This window comes from Lathamus discolor, chromosome 6 (assembly GCF_037157495.1).
Source record: "Lathamus discolor isolate bLatDis1 chromosome 6, bLatDis1.hap1, whole genome shotgun sequence".
NCBI classification, from domain to species: domain Eukaryota; kingdom Metazoa; phylum Chordata; class Aves; order Psittaciformes; family Psittacidae; genus Lathamus; species Lathamus discolor.
The window spans coordinates 6,833,579-6,846,255 of record NC_088889.1 but is presented as its reverse complement, the minus strand read 5'-3'; the positions used below and the strand labels follow the sequence as shown (position 1 = coordinate 6,846,255).

The window sequence follows — 12,677 nt, the reverse complement described above, 5'->3', positions numbered from 1 at the left end:
CTGGGCTGGAAGCCATGTAGTAGGAGGACTTATTCACAGAAGTCCTGGGGTACTTTTGTTTTGGCTGTGCAGGTAAAACCACAGGAAGTGCAGGACACTGCCAGACAGACAGCCTCAGCAACAGACCTACTGGAGTGACAGACGCCTTACGAGGAAGGATGCTGAGCACAAGCAGTGCAATTCAGGCTATTCTAAAGGCAAATGGGAAATTATTGGTTTAAAATTAATGAGAATTAATTACAGGGATGAATTCATTTTAAAATTTTCACCTGCCTTAAGGTATTTAAACTGTGGCAGTCTGCAAAGAAGCTGGTAGGCTGCTGAACTGCACATCGCTGGACTCTGTAGAGGAGCTTTTAAAAGATGCTTACAGCCTAGAAGACATCAGATAGAGACATGGGTAATAACAAGCAAATGTAGCATAAGATTTCTTACTTTTACTATCCTATTATAAAGTCTGGGGAAAAAGAAACCCCAACAAAGCCTGCAGGACTAAAGGTGCTAAAATGAAAGAGTCAGCAAATAAAATGGTACCACTTCATTGTGGTATGGTTCATTTCTGGCCAGCTGGAATCAACAACCGAGATCCAATTGTATCACAGTACACAAAGTACCACAGTACCATGAATACCAGAGTAGCACAAAAGGAGAATGTGAAGAGGATGGTAATGGCTATACAGACCATGAGAGACTCTTTTGAGAGTCAATGAGGGAGAAAGTTTAGAAGTGTTTACAGATGTGAACAGGGTTGGACACAAAACCTGGGAGCCTAAGGGAGATGCAGATGGGTTCAGCATCACAGGCTACTCCTGTAATTTTTCTCTTTCAGTAAGAGTTTGGGCAGGAAAAAGATAAAGATTTTTCCCAAGAACAAGTGAAGCATGGGTACTTTAAAGGGCTGGTAAAGAATGAAAAGGCTGTCTAGACAGCCCCACTGAACACAAGCTTGTTCTTAGGTTTTCCTGAAGTGATAGTGTAGCTCACATCCTTAGGGACATGCCAAATACATCTCTGCATTATAGTCAATAGTGTAAACTGAGCTGTGAGTGACAAAGTGGAAACACCAGGTCAGCAGAACGACACTAGAATCAGTACTCTGGAATCAGCTCGGGTACTAACCCCTTTATTCTTTCCGCTTCATTGTTACATACCGTGGCTCACTTTTTCTACCCCAGTTCCTTCCAGTGAAGGGAAATTTAGATCTCAGGATATTCCCTAATCCTTCCGCTAAAAAAATGAAAGTCTAGCAACACTTTGGAGACTATTGGTAGTTATTCATGGTATTTACTCTAGGTAGGTATCTACAGTATAGGTAGTTCTTGGTTGTTTGGGGTTTTTGTTAAACCATACTTTATGTATCTAGGCAGCAGTTTTCTTCAATGCAGCTGAATGAATATTTCCATCCTCCAACCATGCAGACTAGATAAAGAGGTTCCCATGCTCTTCTCAGTGTCAATGCCCTATTTGTCAATTTTCTTTTAATCCTTAGTTGTAATGAATAATTATAGACATTGAAGGAAATTTCACCAGGATGAGAATAAGCGCTCCAGTTAAACACAGGCTGTACTGCCTTTCCTCCCTGTTCCATACTGCCACTTCCATTCACATGTCCGGTTGTTCAGCAGACCTGTCAGTTACAGCACAATCAGTTGGGAAATATCCTGCAGTGATCCTTTCATGTTCTCCTTCCATCCCCTCATTAAGAATGAAGACAGCAGTTTAATAGTAGGTTTATTTGTCAAGGAATTCATAGGAACCTCTGGAACCTCACACCCATGAAGGTGCACTAAATAGGAAAGTCATTTTGACTGTCTATACATTACAGGTACACTAATTGCAACTTTGGTCCTGTTGAAGACTGTTGTACACAAGATTATGGAGATGTTGTAAGAGATAATGGAACCTGTGGTGTACTCTGAAGGTGTGCTCATTGTCTTCTCTGTAAAGGTTTTATATTCTCAATTTCCTTTCTCTGAGTCTGTGCTCCTGCACTTTGTATCAGCCAACGTATGATTTTTATTTTACTGTTACGTAAGGTCCTAATAAGGAAAAAGGAATAAAGCTTATATCTTTCATGAAACTCTAGCTTCTATCTAGGAGAAACTCTAGCTGCATACCCACACTTACTCTTCCCCTCTCTCACTTCAGTGGTCACATAATTCTCACTTTCCCTGGAAGTCTGTGCCTACAGTTGTTGCTTCTAACCCATTTCCCCACTCTCTGGAATGCTGCCCTCCAGTCATTACTCAAAGACCTTCTGCATTACCAACCTGGGTAAAAGATAGAGGGGATATGCTGGTTCTTGCTTGTTGATCATCAAATCACAAGCTAGGATGAGCCTGTGGAGTCCAATAGTCATCCCCTAAGGGAATTAATGGATAGCTGAGTGCCAGCTGGGATTACAAACATTTTCGATTGCGAGTCATATCTGAGCTCACTAAGAGTTGATTGAGCAGTGCAACCAAAGATGTTCCCAAGTTGGGTGTCTCTCATCCCCCTCTTGATTATCTGCAGTTACCAGAAGACCTGCAGAAAGGGTGAGATTCAGTCCCCTTTGCTTGACAGATCAACTTGTAACATTATGTTTTATCAGTGGAGACATAATTGCTTTGGTCTTTTTGCCCATCAAAGGCTGCACTATAACATACTCGGAAAATGTCACTTGCTATTGACTGGTATTTCCTGACACTAGGTTTTGTGAATCCATTGGAATAAAACCTCTATCAGTACTGGGGCATTTCCCTACAGGAATGCTGCTTTCCTTGGGAATTTTGTTTTTGTCTTGACAGGTAAGGCAGGAAAGCATGCTGTCTTTTAACATCTGCCACCACACTCAGCCAAAAAATCACATTAATTTCTTTTCATGTCCCGCTGTTTTATTACTGTGAAGATGTTCAGAGAACACTGTGAATTGCACTGCAGTGCTGCTCTTCACTGCCAACATGCTGCAACATCTCAATTTGGAAATTCACTGAGCTCTGCTTTAGTGAAGAAGGTGATTAAAGGCATTAAGATCTGTGCATCTGTCTCTGCTTTGACATCTTCCTTTCTACTCCTCCTCTTTCTGGGTCAGGACACAGGCCTGGAGCTGGAGAACTGAGGAGAAATAAGCATCATACACTCAGCACCAAGGCAGAGGCCAGTATTATTCCAGAATGAAAACTCTGCCAAACTCTATCTGGGGAAAGAGAGGTGTCAAACTCCACAGAAACTGGTGAGTCTTTTTGCTAGTCCTGTCCTGTAATTGTCCAATTAGGTTGGGCAGAGAAGAGATTCAGAGCAGCCCTGCGGAGAAGGACTTGGGGTATTGGTCGATGAGAAAATGAACATGAGCTGGCTTCAGTGTGCGCTCGCAGCCCAGAAAGCCAACCGTATCCTGGGCTGCATCAAAAGGAGCGTGACCAGCAGGTCGAAGGAGGTGATCCTGCCCCTCTACTCTGCTCTTGTGAGACCTCACCTGGAGCATTGTGTGCAGTTCTGGTGTCCTCAATATAAAAAGGACATGGAACTGTTGGAACAAGTCCAGAGGAGGCCACGAGGATGATCAGGGGACTGGAGCACCTCCCGTATGGAGACAGGCTGAGGAAGTTCGGGCTGTTCAGCTTGGAGAAGAGAAGCTGCATGGAGACCTCATAGCAGCCTTCCAGTATCTGAAGGGGGCCTATAGGGATGCTGGGGAGGGACTCTTCATCAGGGACTGTAGTGACAGGACAAGGGGTAACGGGTTAAAACTTAAACAGGGGAAGTTTAGATTGGATATAAGGGAGAAGTTCTTTACTGTGAGGGTGGTGAAGCACTGGAATGGGTTGCCCAAGGAAGCTGTGAATGCTCCATCCCTGGCAGTGTCCAAGGCCAGGTTGGATGAAGCCTTGTGTGGGATGGTTTAGTGTGAGGTGTCCCTGCCCATGGCAGGGGGGTTGGAACTAGATGATCTTTAGGTCCTTTCCAACCCTATTCTATAATTCTATGATCTTAGGACAATATGAGTTGGTAGACAGATCCAGAAACAATCATAAGAAGAATAATTATATGTGACCACCCCAATATTTGTCACCAGTCTCTTGAGACCCAGACTTCCTCTGGGTGATGCGTAAGTTCTCAATTAACAATGCAATTCTGCAATACAAATAGTGCTCTTCAATATTGATTGCTTGTCATGAATCAGATACAGCAAATTGTCATCCCAGTAGCATGCTTTCTTTTATGTCTACAGATACACTGTTAAAGGTAGAGAAGTAAGCTAGCAAAGTTATTCATTGTCACATGATCACAGAATTGGTAGGGTTGAAAGGGACCTCTGGAGACCATCTAATCTAACCCCCATGTTTGTTAAGTCTGACCCTTCACAATCACCAATGTGCAGTGGTCTTTCCTGACAAATCCCTTGTAATGAGACCTTTCTGAGGAATGCCTATAGCAGTTGGAACCTGGGCTCATGCAATTTTTTAGCCTCCTTTAAGGCCTGTACGAATCAAGGTTTCACAGTTGTGCTTTTGAACCTGGATTTTTCTGTGACAGTCTGACAGAGGTGCTGCTGCCCCTAGTGCAGAATCTACTGCCCTGGCTGGGGGGGGCAAAAAGAAGCACTTGATTCTCCTCCATACACGCACAGTTTTACAAAGTTTTCCCATGTCTGCTTTCTGGCTCTATATTGTTTCCAATACTGAAAAACCTCCGGTCTCCTCATAATGGCAGTAGAAATCCTTGTGTGACTATTTCTGTAAACCTCCATCTGCACTGGGAAGCTGCTGGTAAAAGGCTCTGGCATTACCATCAAAAAGCGCTGCTGGACACTGCTCTTCACTCATCAGCTCCTCATTCACAGTGAGAAACTGCTCAGAGCCTGTCAAGTGTTCACAGATTCTAAGCTCATCTGCGTGACCAGCCAGTTTCCTCCTAGGCAAAATTGCCTTTGACAGCTTGAAGCTGCTGCCTCTGATTTTTGCTTATAGGAACAGAATTTTTCCAACATACTGAAGTGACGAGTGCAGGAACCCATTGGCAGGATTTACGGGACTTTTAGACTCTAGCTGGACATAATATAAATGAACGAAGAAGAACAAATGAAGGATACAGCTGCTCTGAACACTGCCATGCAGATGCTTTTTTAAAGCAGGCTTGGATATCATTGCATTGCATTAAATATGCAGCTCATACTGACAGAAGTGCCATTTGCAGTAGCCTACACAATTTCCTCACAGCCACACTGAGAAACTTCAGCCAGGCACCCTAAACCCAAACGTTCACATTCAGTTCATATTTCAAACCAGTGCTCCCTCTGCTCAAATACCCTCCTTCTGGCTACTTCTGTCTAACACCTTTCCTTTTCAAGACAATTATCAACAGCTTCCAAAAGGAGATTAGTATCTACAGAATCCCATCCAGCATCTGCAGTAGTTTTCTGCCTAGGCTGCCTCACATTTCCACCCAAGTTTCCTAGAGAACAACCCTCCATCTTGCTCCTTCCTCCTACTGGTAAAAGGGAGACCTTTTTTTGACATTATCTCCTTACCGAACCACCTTGCTCCAAATCTGAACCTCCTTTAGCACTGGGTCACAGTAAGCCTTTTTTTGGATACCCTGTCTCCCAAATAAAGGCTGGGTTTCATACACTCATATAAGAAGTAAAGAAAGCAAAGTGAAGGATGGGAGAAGGAGTGATCAAATAAACTCAGGCAAAGAAATACAAGCTAATGTGAAGCACTGGTCAGCCCTTGGGTGGAAGGGATGTGAATTTACTTTAGAATATAGAATCATAGAATAGTTAGGGTTGGAAAGGACCTCAAGATCATCTAGTTCCAACCCCCCTGCCATGGACAGGGACACCTCACACTAAACCATCCCACACAAGGCTTCATCCAACCTGGCCTTGAACACCGCCAGGGATGGAGCACTCACAACCTCCCTGGGCAACCCATTCCAGTGCCTCACCACCCTAACAGGAAAGAATTTCCTCCTTATATCCAATCTAAACTTACCCTGTTTAAGTTTGAACCCATTACCCCTTGTCCTGTCACTACAGTCCCTGATGAAGAGTCCCTCCCCAGCATCCCTATAGGCCCCCTTCAGATACTGGAAGGCTGCTATTAGGTCCCCATGAAGCCTTCTCTTCTCCAGGCTGAACAGCCCCAACTTCCTTTCCAAGCTAATTGTTTCTTTTCCTAAAGTGTTCAAGCAGCAATGGAAGATAGGGGCAGGGAAAAAAAATCAATCAGAGCTTATATAGTGTCACAGTTTATGCTCACATGTCCCAGAGTAAAACAGAGTACGAGGATTTCCATCTATTTATGGATAATTCAAGTGTAAGTGTGTTTAAATGACACCAGATTATAATGTTAATACACAACAGATCGCTGAGCGATAGCTCCATGAAAACAGCCTTCCAAAAAGCACAGCCTAATTCTTCATTTTCTCTTTGTATTGTTCATTCAACACAGACTCTTTCTAACAGCTGCTTTGCACTTTGCAATCCCAGAGGGTACCTGTTTCCAAAGAAAAAATCTCCCGTTACTTTGGTATAAAAACCACTTCCACTCCTCCCAGTATGCCTTTAACTTCTCCAAGACCTTTTCCTTTTGCCTGCGTGGAAAGATCTAAAGCCTGGGGAGAGAGGAAAATCCTTCTCCCTTTAAAGGATTAAAAATTCCTTTGGTTGGACTCAAAATATGCTCTGTTCAGGATCTTATGTGCAGCTTTCCACTGCAGCATCCAAAAGAAATGATCACTGCTCTCATTTCTTTCTACCTGTCACCTCACAGAGATCCATCACTTTTTCACTATGCACAGGGGACAGTCTGTTCCATTCATATTAAACAATATATGCTATACCATGAATACTACAGGATCTAGATTTTCTCTTCCTGGAGAAATGCCTAAGAACATCAGCTGTAGACTACGCTTTATTTTACTCCTATTTTGATGTCAGTATTTTATTTCACTTTATCTCTAAAAAGAGTGGTTTTGGACTACAGTCATTCAAGGAGTAAAATACTAGGAGATTTTGTACTTTCAGCTCAGATAATTTTCCTAACTGCTAATTCTCATTCATTTTTCTTCTTCCATATAATCGTTTTCAGCATTTATAGACTCAGCCAAGCAGAATGTCCTGTTCCCTATGTCTTCTCCAAAAAGAGAGACCTTTTTTAGCCATCTTCTACTAAGCTTTTGCTTTTCTTTCAGGCTCTCTTTAGAAAGAGCTACACTATGTTCTTGGTGCTCTGCTACCCTTGGATAACAGAAAAACAGGAAAACAGGGCCAGCAGACAGCTTCTATTTCATTTACATGAAATCAAGATGTCACCTTCATGAGATGATGAAAGAATAGTCTAGAAGAGAACTTCAGATGTCAGATAGTTCACGGTGCATTCCCATGACAGATCTAGCCTAATTTCATTCTTCACAGATAATTGTCTAGCTTATTCTTATAATGACGGACTCTTTACAACCTCCCCAGACCAAATATTCAACAGTTTTTATCATCTTATGTCCTAGAAAATTATTCCTGCATTCTAAAATAATCTTTCTTTCTGCTCCTTCTTGCTTTCTGTTCCATCTACCATAAGCCCAAGGAAAAGATCATTCCCTCCTCTATTTTGTGTCTGAAGACTGAAATATTCCCCTGCAGCTTTCTGGTCTTTGGGCTAAATGCTTTCAGTTATTTGAAATCATCTCGCAGGTCATGTTTTTCTGACCTGTGATGCCCTTTTCTGGACTCTCCGATGAATCACACCTATCTCAAAGTGTAATAACCAAAACCTCACACAACTTCCAAGCTGAGGCTTTAGCAATGCTGAACAGGGCAGGAGGATTGCTTCACATGTCTTCCAGGCTATATGTCTTTTATGCATCCTAGCAAGATGTTTGCCTTCATTTCAACATCATGACATTGACTCATGTTCAGCTTATGATCTATCATAACACTCGGATCCTTTTCTTCAGAGTTGCAAGCTTGTAATTCTCTCTTGTGCTTATCCAGTTGATTACTCCTGCCTTACTGTAGTAACTCACATTTATCCCTACTGAATTTCACCCAGTTCTTTTCCTAGCAGTTCTTCCAATTTGTTGGAATAATTTTGAATTCTCATCTTTCCTCCAGCACATTTCAAATCTCACAGTTTGATGTCCCTGGCAAATGTGATACACCCACTCTTTATATTTACCATCCAGGTCACCTAAGAGAACACTGAAGAAAAGCAGATTCAAGTCACACTGACACAGCTACCATATCAGTTTTAAGCAGCTTGTGGCTTCTCTGAGAGGCTGGCACATGGATTATGAGCTCTGAACCTTCAGATATTATTTAAAGAAGATCTTTCTGTTCATAAAATCATGTTTACCCAGTTTATAGTCTCCTTCACTGCTATGCCTCGTGCCTCACCAAAGCAAATATTTAAAGTAATGTGCAACCACAGTCAAGAATCCTAAGTTGTACCTAAAAAAAAAACCCCAAACAAACCCAAATTAAATCTCTTACTAAAATATCTTTTAATAGGTAAAACGAACAAAAGCCGATTCTGTTAGAACCTGCTGGAATACTGAAATAAAGAATGGGAAAGATGTGACCAGCTCTCTTCATCCACTTAGGGATATATTAGGAATGACATAATTTATTACATTCACTGCAGTTACACCAGCAGCACACACTGGAAGGGATGCACCCAATCAGTTCGTTGGTTAAGTGGACTAAATACCTTCTTTGCATTTGCCCTTGACTAAAGGACTCCAGGTTCCTTTCCTCTGAGCTCAAATGCTGGCTGTGGTGGTCACAAGCAGGCACATAAGCAATAGAAAGCCTTTGTGTGCATAGGAATAAAGATGATGTGGTATTCCTCCTGACAACAGTGGCTTCACTGTCTCATCTGCCTCTGGCTCTCATTCCAGTCACCACTACTCTAGTCTTCCCAGATTCCTTAACCCAATATGGATGATTTTCCTGGCACTGTGGCTGAGGCTGTAGCACAGTAGAAAATATGCATGGGACGAATTAAGCAGCTGGAGGCTAAAGAAGAAGAAATAGGACTTTGTGAATTCATACTGTTTCCCAGTGGGACCCTAGTAATCAATTATTAGCCTCTGGAGTAGCCACTTACTGCTTGCTCTGTGATCATCTCCTGATTCTGGGAGTGTTACCTCTGCCGGAAACCTCAGACCTTTGATTAGATGCAGCAGGAATTCCTTCTTTGTTCTCTAACCTGTATGGAGGAAATATGCAACTAGAGAGAGGCTTTACAAGGACAAGAAAGCATTCAGGGGGAGACAAGGGATTGACAAAACAGCCACCAACACAGCAGTTGTGTATCACTGGCTTATCTCATTGAACATCAGGCAAATTTCCTTTCCTGGGATAGGGGAAAAGGAAAAGGTAAAGGAAAACGGAGAGGAAAAATAAAGTCCTGACTTCAGCTTGAGTCTGCTGGGCCATGGGATGTATACTAAATTTCTGGGTGCCATTCAACAAGTAAAAGAAGCTTTTAATCTCTACTGGGTGAAAATGAGAGCCAGTCTTTCAAATATTGTATGATGAACTATTGAACTGCCAAGCCTTAACGTGTCTTTGAAGGCTGTACAAAGATCCTCACCCATACAGACTAGTCAGTAAGCTGTAATTCTAAGGCAAGTGGAACATCAATTCCCTTAACTGTGCACCTTGGAACGGAACATACACTTCATACTTTGAGCACTTAAAAGGAGGGGTGAATGGAAGAGTTCAGGAGCAAAACCCACCACATTCTAATGTCTGACCTTAGATGCTGGTAATGAAGACCTAGATTTTGGCATTTTAAAGACTCTAGCAATTTTAAGCCCTATTTTTTGCTCTTTTCTCATGCCTTATAGTCTATGTAGAGGTAAGTATCTCTTGGAGAGAGATGTTTCTCGGCTGTTAATATTATGTTCTCAGAGGTACTCTCCACCTTGGAAATCTATCAGATTAGTTAATTTCAATGCTTTTTGCCTATAACTAACCATAAGAATGTGGAAACTCTAGCAGAATGGCAGACATCACTAGGAGCCTGACTGATGTTCTTTTTCCACTAGCACTTGCCTTGTTGTATTTTGGTCTTCCTATTACTGGGTGCTAAGTACGGAAGGTTCAGACTATCATCTTGGCTCTTTACACCTTAGGTATACAGCATGCCTCTATGTGCCTGTGTTCATCCACATTCATATTTAATGCAAGAGTGTTCCAAAAACAGTAAGCTTGGCTGCTCTTTGGAAATATGTCTATTATTAAACTGGAGACTATAAAAGCTATCATGCACCTACTTGACTACAGGTCATAGCATAGTTATCTTGTATTTTCGTAAGTATAGCTGCTGCAATTGCGCATTCACCCAGACTCCTATGGGAAATATCAGTGGTCCTGAGTGTATCAATGAGCACTCTTTGGAGAGCACAGCACAATGGACAGATGATCACACTTGCAAAACATAAATAACAACAAATGAGATTCCAAGTGTTGCTGCCAAATCTCTTGTTCCAATGTATTTCATTTCTGTATCTGTTTCTTTACCTACAAAATAAGAAATATCTATGACACTGACAAATAATCAGATTTAAATCAATTCTATGTCAAAGCCATAGGCTTGACACATGTACTTAGGAGGCATTTTGTACATGGAGAAGAAACGTACTTTGAAGGCATTGCTTCTTCCAGATGGAAAATACAAAACTCAGTTGTAGAGCCTAGTCCACTAACCATTCAGTACTCTGAATTATAGTGTTTTAGAGAGAAACAGAAGGAAGGCAGAGGATAATGCTGCCCTACTGGGAATCCTCATTCTTAACATGCCTTCTACTGCTATAAATTAACCCTTAAGAACAATTAGAAAGCAAACAGCTGCCATATGCCTCGATAGGACTGCAGCCTCATTGGCAAAGCATTTCAAAGTCTTGTTACACATCATGTCCCTGGAGAAGAGAAACTGCAGAAGGTTGCAATAGCATCAGAATGAATAATTCAAACACGGCTCATTCAGTGTGTGCATAAACCAAAGGGTCACAATGCTGCCTTCTAGTCAGCCAGCAGTGCAGAAACTCAAGAGTGTCTGACAGAAACACCATCTAGAGATGCTGAACCGCTTCACTGGGAGCTCTTAGGGAGTGGGTTGAGGAGATGACTGTGGGAATGCCAAGTACACAGAGAAGGATTAAGCTGCATTATCTGACAGAAAATCGCACATTACAGAGTCAGTCGCCTACACTACTCTTGGGAAAACCCTTGGGACTCAGTTCCCGCAGGAAACTGAAGATTAATGCTATTTCCCACCTGAGAAACTGCCCCTGTGGGAGTTTTGCACTATGCCCTTGCCCACGGCCGGCACCGGGAGGTTCTTCAACCTCGGTCCTCAACGGTGCCAAAATCTCATCCCCTTTCCCACATAAACTCTATTGGAAATCGAAGAGGTGGTGGGAGGGGTAAACGGGGCATATCCCCCTATTGTCCAGCCTCTCCTAGGAAAGGAGCGGGAGCGCATCCCACCCGGGCGACCCCGCGCCCTGCCCGCCGATCCCGAGGGCCACGGGCTCGGACGCCGCAGCGCGTCCCGGGCGCCCGCCTTCGCCACGACCCGCGGCAGCCGCCGTGATTGCCCCCGACGACCCTTCTGCGTCCGCAGGGGCTCCGCTCCGCGCGGCCGGGGACAGGCCCGCCCGCGGCCCCGCTCCCACCGCCCCTTGTCCGGCCGGAGAACCCCGATCCTCACCCCCGGCCCCGCAGGTGCAGCCCGGCCCCGGCAGCACCCGCTCCCGGCGCACGGTACCTGCGGCCGCCCCGCGGTGGCGGCTCCGCGGCGGCGGTTGGCGGCGGTTGGTGGCGCGGGGCTGCGCACTGACAGCTCGGGAGCCGCGGTGAGGGCCGGGGCTGGGGAGGGGGTTCAGGCACCCGGGGCTCCGGCGCCGAATCAGGGACGGGAGGAGGGCCCGGAGGCGGGCGGGAGAGGGGAAGGGGAGGGGGGGGCTCGGAGCCCCTGTCACAGGTCGGTGATGGGAGGCGGCGGCGCTGGAGTGCGACCGGCGGCGTGAGACAACCGGGCCCGGCTCCCGCTGCCTTGCTGGGGACCGGTGCGATGGGATAAGCACAAGCGGCGGCGGAGGGAGGCGGGAGGGGAGCCCTGCGCTGCTCCCCGCCCGCGGCAGGCACTGGCAAGGGGAGCGGGCAGTGAAGGGGGGACGGCGGTAGCTGTGTGGGACCGGCTGGGCCGCGGTGGAGTCATGGGCGAAGCGACCCCCGGGGCAGCGCTGCCAGCTGGGCGGTCCACGGGCAGGTTGATGGGGAGAGGCAAGGGCGTTCGTTAGACTTGCTTTTGTCTGCCCAAGACCGCGCTCATCTCTGACCTGCTCCTGCTCTGGAAATTTGTGAGTCCGAAAGCCTGTCCATAGACCAGCTGTGCTATTCGGTCCAACAAAAGCTCGTATCTCTCTCTAGAAAGCTTGGCTTGATCATCACCTAACCACAAGGCTGCTATTCCTTTGAAGGTTGGCATTGATTTTTGCTGACGGCAAAATAGCAGGCTTTTCACATCGCCATTCTATGCTGAAGAGCAAATTTGAGGGTTTATAAAGCATCTTTTTTGTTAGCCCTGTAAAATCTTATGTTGCCTCTCAAGAAGAAGATGTAGAGATCTGAATGTTAAAAGAAGTTCCAGCTCTCCAACACCAAAGGTCTTTCATTCTCCTAT

General features: G+C 44.7%; 1 protein-coding gene across 7 annotated transcripts in view; it reads right to left on the bottom strand.

The window, feature by feature from the left end:
• The window catches only part of C1QTNF4 (C1q and TNF related 4), a 35,151-nt gene that overhangs the window by 8,450 nt on the left and 14,024 nt on the right, over nt 1-12,677 (bottom strand). For 2 of the 7 annotated variants that reach the window (XM_065684675.1, XM_065684678.1), the window contains exon 1: nt 11,760-12,047. The exons of 3 other annotated variants lie outside the window; for them this stretch is intronic. The gene's annotated coding sequence lies outside the window, so the exon portion shown is untranslated. Of the gene's footprint in view, nt 1-9,089; nt 9,292-11,702; nt 12,048-12,677 lie in introns of those variants that run through there. 2 more of the 7 variants (XM_065684679.1, XM_065684676.1) reach the window with 2 other exon arrangements.